This window comes from Penaeus vannamei, chromosome 23 (assembly GCF_042767895.1).
Source record: "Penaeus vannamei isolate JL-2024 chromosome 23, ASM4276789v1, whole genome shotgun sequence".
NCBI lineage: Eukaryota > Metazoa > Arthropoda > Malacostraca > Decapoda > Penaeidae > Penaeus > Penaeus vannamei.
The window spans coordinates 31,310,950-31,318,449 of record NC_091571.1 but is presented as its reverse complement, the minus strand read 5'-3'; positions in this window follow the sequence as shown (position 1 = coordinate 31,318,449).

Sequence of the window (7,500 nt, the reverse complement as noted above, 5' to 3'; positions counted from 1 at the left end):
TTGTGAAATTTCTCACTCATAGATGGCTCCACATGTACCCACTGCGATTGGAAAGATGTTACGTTAACTAGTTTGTTTTGTGATATTTTTCACTCATAGATGGCTCCACATGTACCCACTGCTACCGGAAAGATATTACGTTTATTAGTTTTGTTTAGTGATATTTTTCACTCATAGATGGCTCCACATGTACCCACTGCTACCGGAAAGATATTACGTTTACTAGCTTTGTTTTAGGATATTTTTCACTCATAGATGGCTCCACATGTACCCACTGCTACCGGAAAGATAGTACGGTTACTAGCTTTGTTTAGTGATATTTTTCACTCATAGATGGCTCCACATGTACCCACTGCTACCGGAAAGATGTTACGTTTATTAGTTTGTTTTGTGAAATTTCTCACTCATAGATGGCTCCACATGTACCCACTGCGATTGGAAAGATGTTACGTTAACTAGTTTGTTTTGTGAAATTTCTCACTCATAGATGGCTCCACATGTACCCACTGCTACCGGAAAGTTGTTACGTTAACTAGTTTGTTTAGTGATATTTTTCATTCATAGATGGCTCCACATGTCCACATGTACGTTAACAAGTTTGTTTAGTGATATTTTTCACTCATAGATGGCTCCACATGTCCACATGTACGTTAACTAGTTTCTTTTGTCATATTTTTCACTCATAGATGGCTCCACATGTCCACATGTACGTTAAATGGTTTGTTTTGTGATATTTTTCATTCATAGATGGCTCCACATGTCCACATGTACGTTAACAAGTTTGTTTAGTGATATTTTTCACTCATAGATGGCTCCACATGTCCACATGTCCGTTAACTAGTTTGTTTTGTCATATTTTTCACTCATAGATGGCTCCACATGTCCACATGTACGTTAACTGGTTTGTTTTGTGATATTTTTCACTCATAGATGGCTCCACATATCCACATGTACGTTAACTAGTTTGTTTTGTGATATTTTTTCACTCATAGATGGCTCCACATGTCCACATGTACGTTAACTAGTTTGTTTTGTGATATTTTTCACTCATAGATGGCTCCACATGTCCACATGTACGTTAACTGGTTTGTTTTGTGATATTTTTCATTCATAGATGGCTCCACATGTCCACATGTACGTTAACTTGTTTGTTTAGTGATATTTTTCACTCATAGATGGCTCCACATGTCCACATGTACGTTAACTGGTTTGTTTTGTGATATTTTTCATTCATAGATGGCTCCACATGTCCACATGTACGTTAACAAGTTTGTTTAGTGATATTTTTCACTCATAGATGACTCCACATTTCCACATGTACGTTAACTAGTTTGTTTTGTGATATTTTTCACTCATAAATGGCTCCACATGTCCACATGTACGTTAACTTGTTTGTTTTGTGATATTTTTCACTCATAGATGGCTCCACATGTCCACATATACGTTAACTAGTTTGTTTTGTCATATTTTTCACTCATAGATGGCTCCACATGTCCACATGTACGTTAACTGGTTTGTTTTGTGATATTTTTCACTCATAGATGGCTCCACATGTCCACATGTACGTTAACTAGTTTGTTTTGTGATATTTTTCACTCATAGATGGCTCCACATGTCCACATGTACGTTAACTAGTTTGTTTTGTGAAATTTTTAACTCATAGATGGCTCCACATGTCCACATGTACGTTAACTAGTTTGTTTTGTGATATTTTTCACTCATAGATGGCTCCACATGTCCACATGTACGTTAACTAGTTTGTTTTGTGATATTTTTCACTCATAGATGGCTCCACATGTCCACATGTACGTTAACTAGTTTGTTTTGTGAAATTTCTCACTCATAGATGGCTCCACATGTCCACATGTACGTTAACTAGTTTGTTTTGTGATATTTTTCACTCATAGATGGCTCCACATGTACCCACTGCTACCGGAAAGATATTACGTTTATTAGTTTTGTTTAGTGATATTTTTCACTCATAGATGGCTCCACATGTACCCACTGCTACCGGAAAGATATTACGTTTACTAGCTTTGTTTTAGGATATTTTTCACTCATAGATGGCTCCACATGTACCCACTGCTACCGGAAAGATAGTACGGTTACTAGCTTTGTTTAGTGATATTTTTCACTCATAGATGGCTCCACATGTACCCACTGCTACCGGACAGATGTTACGTTTATTAGTTTGTTTAGTGATATTTTTCACTCATAGATGGCTCCACATGTACCCACTGCGATTGGAAAGATGTTACGTTAACTAGTTTGTTTTGTGAAATTTCTCACTCATAGATGGCTCCACATGTACCCACTGCTACCGGAAAGTTGTTACGTTAACTAGTTTGTTTAGTGATATTTTTCATTCATAGATGGCTCCACATGTCCACATGTACGTTAACTTGTTTGTTTAGTGATATTTTTCACTCATAGATGGCTCCACATGTCCACATGTACGTTAACTAGTTTCTTTTGTCATATTTTTCACTCATAGATGGCTCCACATGTCCACATGTACGTTAAATGGTTTGTTTTGTGATATTTTTCATTCATAGATGGCTCCACATGTCCACATGTACGTTAACAAGTTTGTTTAGTGATATTTTTCACTCATAGATGGCTCCACATGTCCACATGTACGTTAACTAGTTTGTTTTGTCATATTTTTCACTCATAGATGGCTCCACATGTCCACATGTACGTTAACTGGTTTGTTTTGTGATATTTTTCACTCATAGATGGCTCCACATATCCACATGTACGTTAACTAGTTTGTTTAGTGATATTTTTCACTCATAGATGGCTCCACATGTCCACATGTACGTTAACTAGTTTGTTTTGTGATATTTTTCACTCATAGATGGCTCCACATGTCCACATGTACGTTAACTGGTTTGTTTTGTGATATTTTTCATTCATAGATGGCTCCACATGTCCACATGTACGTTAACTTGTTTGTTTAGTGATATTTTTCACTCATAGATGGCTCCACATGTCCACATGTACGTTAACTGGTTTGTTTTGTGATATTTTTCATTCATAGATGGCTCCACATGTCCACATGTACGTTAACAAGTTTGTTTAGTGATATTTTTCACTCATAGATGACTCCACATTTCCACATGTACGTTAACTAGTTTGTTTTGTGATATTTTTCACTCATAGATGGCTCCACATGTCCACATGTACGTTAACTTGTTTGCTTTGTGATATTTTTCACTCATAGATGGCTCCACATGTCCACATATACGTTAACTAGTTTATTTTGTCATATTTTTCACTCATAGATGGCTCCACATGTCCACATGTACGTTAACTGGTTTGTTTTGTGATATTTTTCACTCATAGATGGCTCCACATGTCCACATGTACGTTAACTAGTTTGTTTTGTGATATTTTTCACTCATAGATGGCTCCACATGTCCACATGTACGTTAACTAGTTTGTTTTGTGATATTTTTCACTCATAGATGGCTCCACATGTCCACATGTACGTTAACTAGTTTGTTTTGTGATATTTTTCACTCATAGATGGCTCCACATGTCCACATGTACGTTAACTAGTTTGTTTTGTGATATTTTTCACTCATAGATGGCTCCACATGTCCACATGTATGTTAACTAGTTTGTTTTGTGATATTTTTCCCTCATAGATGGCTCCACATGTCCACATGTACGTTAACTAGTTTGTTTTGGGATATTTTTCACTCATAGATGGCTCCACATGTACCCACTTCTACCGGAAAGTTGTTACGTTAACTAGTTTGTTTTGGGATATTTTTCACTCATAGATGGCTCCACATGTCCACATGTACGTTAACTAATTTGTTTAGTGATATTTTTCATTCATAGATGGCTCCACATGTACCCACTTCTACCGGAAAGATGTTACGTTAACTAGTTTGTTTTGTGATATTTTTCACTCATAGATGGCTCCACATGTCCACATGCACGTTAACGTTTGTTTTCTGATATTTTTCACTCATAGATGGCTTCACATGTACCCACCGCTACCGGAAAGATATTACGTTTACTAGCTTTGTTTAGTGATATTTTTCACTCATAGATGGCTCCACATGTCCACATGTACGTTAACTAGTTTGTTTTGTGATATTTTTCACACATAGATGGCTCCACATGTCCACATGTACGTTAACTAGTTTGTTTTGTGATATTTTTCACTCATAGATGGCTCCACATGTCCACATGTATGTTAACTAGTTTGTTTAGTGATATTTTTCATTCATAGATGGCTCCACATGTACCCACTGCTACCGGAAAGATGTTACGTTAACTAGTTTGTTTTGTGATATTTTTCACTCATAGATGGCTCCACATGTCCACATGCACGTTAACGTTTGTTTTGTGATATTTTTCACTCATAGATGGCTTCACATGTACCCACCGCTACCGGAAAGATATTACGTTTACTAGCTTTGTTTAGTGATATTTTTCACTCATAGATGGCTCCACATGTCCACATGTACGTTAACTAGTTTGTTTAGTGATATTTTTCACTCATAGATGGCTCCACATGTCCACATGTATGTTAACTAGTTTGTTTAGTGATATTTTTCATTCATAGATGGCTCCACATGTACCCACTGCTACCGGAAAGATGTTACGTTAACTAGTTTGTTTTGTGATATTTTTCACTCATAGATGGCTCCACATGTCCACATGCACGTTAACGTTTGTTTTGTGATATTTTTCACTCATAGATGGCTTCACATGTACCCACCGCTACCGGAAAGATATTACGTTTACTAGCTTTCTTTAGTGATATTTTTCACTCATAGATGGCTCCACATGTCCACATGTACGTTAACTAGTTTGTTTTGTGATATTTTTCACATATAGATGGCTCCACATGTCCACATGTACGTTAACTAGTTTGTTTTGTGATATTTTTCACTCATATATGGCTCCACATGTCCACATGTATGTTAACTAGTTTGTTTAGTGATATTTTTCATTCATAGATGGCTCCACATGTACCCACTGCTACCGGAAAGATGTTACGTTAACTGTTTGTTTTGTGATATTTTTCACTCATAGATGGCTCCACATGTCCACATGCACGTTAACGTTTGTTTTGGGATATTTTTCACTCATAGATGGCTCCACATGTCCACATGTACATTAACTAGTTTGTTTTGTGATATTTTCCACTCATAGATGGTTCCACATGTCCACATGTACGTTAACTAGTTTGTTTTGTGATATTTTCCACTCATAGATGGTTCCACATGTCCACATGTACGTTAACTAGTTTGTTTTGTGATATTTTCCACTCATAGATGGTTCCACATGTCCACATGTACGTTAACTAGTTTGTTTTGTCATATTTTTCACTCATAGATGGCTCCACATGTCCACATGTACATTAACTAGTTTGTTTTGTGATATTTTCCACTCATAGATGGTTCCACATGTCCACATGTACGTTAACTAGTTTGTTTTGTCATATTTTTCACTCATAGATGGCTCCACATGTCCACATGTACGTTAACTAGTTTGTTTTGTGATATTTTTCACTCATAGATGGCTCCACATGTCCACATGTACGTTAACTAGTTTGTTTAGTGATATTTTTCATTCATAGATGGCTCCACATGTCCACATGTATGTTAACTAGTTTGTTTAGTGATATTTTTCATTCATAGATGGCTCCACATGTACCCACTGCTACCGGAAAGATGTTACGTTAACTGTTTGTTTTGTGATATTTTTCACTCATAGATGGCTCCACATGTCCACATGCACGTTAACGTTTGTTTTGTCATATTTTTCACTCATAGATGGCTCCACATGTCCACATGTACATTAACTAGTTTGTTTTGTGATATTTTCCACTCATAGATGGTTCCACATGTCCACATGTACGTTAACTAGTTTGTTTTGTGATATTTTCCACTCATAGATGGTTCCACATGTCCACATGTACGTTAACTAGTTTGTTTTGTGATATTTTCCACTCATAGATGGTTCCACATGTCCACATGTACGTTAACTAGTTTGTTTTGTCATATTTTTCACTCATAGATGGCTCCACATGTCCACATGTACATTAACTAGTTTGTTTTGTGATATTTTCCACTCATAGATGGTTCCACATGTCCACATGTACGTTAACTAGTTTGTTTTGTGATATTTTTCACTCATAGATGGCTCCACATGTCCACATGTACGTTAACTAGTTTGTTTAGTGATATTTTTCATTCATATATGGCTCCACATGTACCCACTGCTACCGGAAAGATGTTACGTTAACTAGTTTGTTTAGTGATATTTTTCACTCATAGATGGCTCCACATGTACCCATTGCTACCGGAAAGATGTTACGTTTACTAGTTTGTTTAGTGATATTTTTCATTCATAGATGGCTTCACATGTCCACATGTACGTTAACTAGTTTGTTTAGTGATATTTTTCACTCATAGATAGCTCCACATGTCCACATGTACGTTAACTAGTTTGTTTTGTGATATTTTTCACTCATAGATGGCTCTACATGTCCACATGTACGTTAACTAGTTTGTTTAGTGATATTTTTCACTCACAGATAGCTCCACATGTCCACATGTACGTTTACTAGTTTGTATTGTAATATTTTTCACTCATAGATGGCTCCACATGTCCACATGTACGTTAACTAGTTTGTTTTATGATATTTTTCACTCATAGATGGCTCCACATGTCCACATGTACGTTAACTAGTTTGTTTTGTGATATTTTTCACTCATAGATGGCTCCACATGTCCACATGTACGTTAACTAGTTTGTTTTGTGATATTTTTCACTCATAGATGGCTCCACATGTCCACATGTACGTTAACTAGTTTGTTTTATGATATTTTTCACTCATAGATGGCTCCACATGTCCACATGTACGTTAACTAGTTTGTATTGTAATATTTTTCACTCACAGATGGCTCCATATGTCCACATGTACGTTAACTAGTTTGTTTTGTGATATTTTTCACTCATAGATGGCTCCACATGTCCACATGTACGTTAACTAGTTTGTTTTGTGATATTTTTCACTCATAGATGGCTCCACATGTCCACATGTACGTTAACTAGTTTGTATTGTAATATTTTTCACTCACAGATGGCTCCACATGTCCACATGTACGTTAACTAGTTTGTTTTGTGATATTTTTCTCTCATAGATGGCTCCACATGTCCACATGTACGTTAACTAGTTTGTATTGTAATATTTTTCACTCATAGATGGCTCCACATGTCCACATGTACGTTAACTAGTTTGTTTTATCATATTTTTCACTGATAGATGGCTCCACATGTCCACATGTACGTTAACTAGTTTGTTTTGTGATATTTTTCACTCATAGATGGCTTCACATGTCCACATGTATGTTAACTAGTTTGTTTTGTGATATTTTTCACTCATAGATGGCTTCACATGTCCACATGTATGTTAACTAGTTTGTTCTGTGATATTTTTCACTCATAGATGGCTCCACATGTCCACAT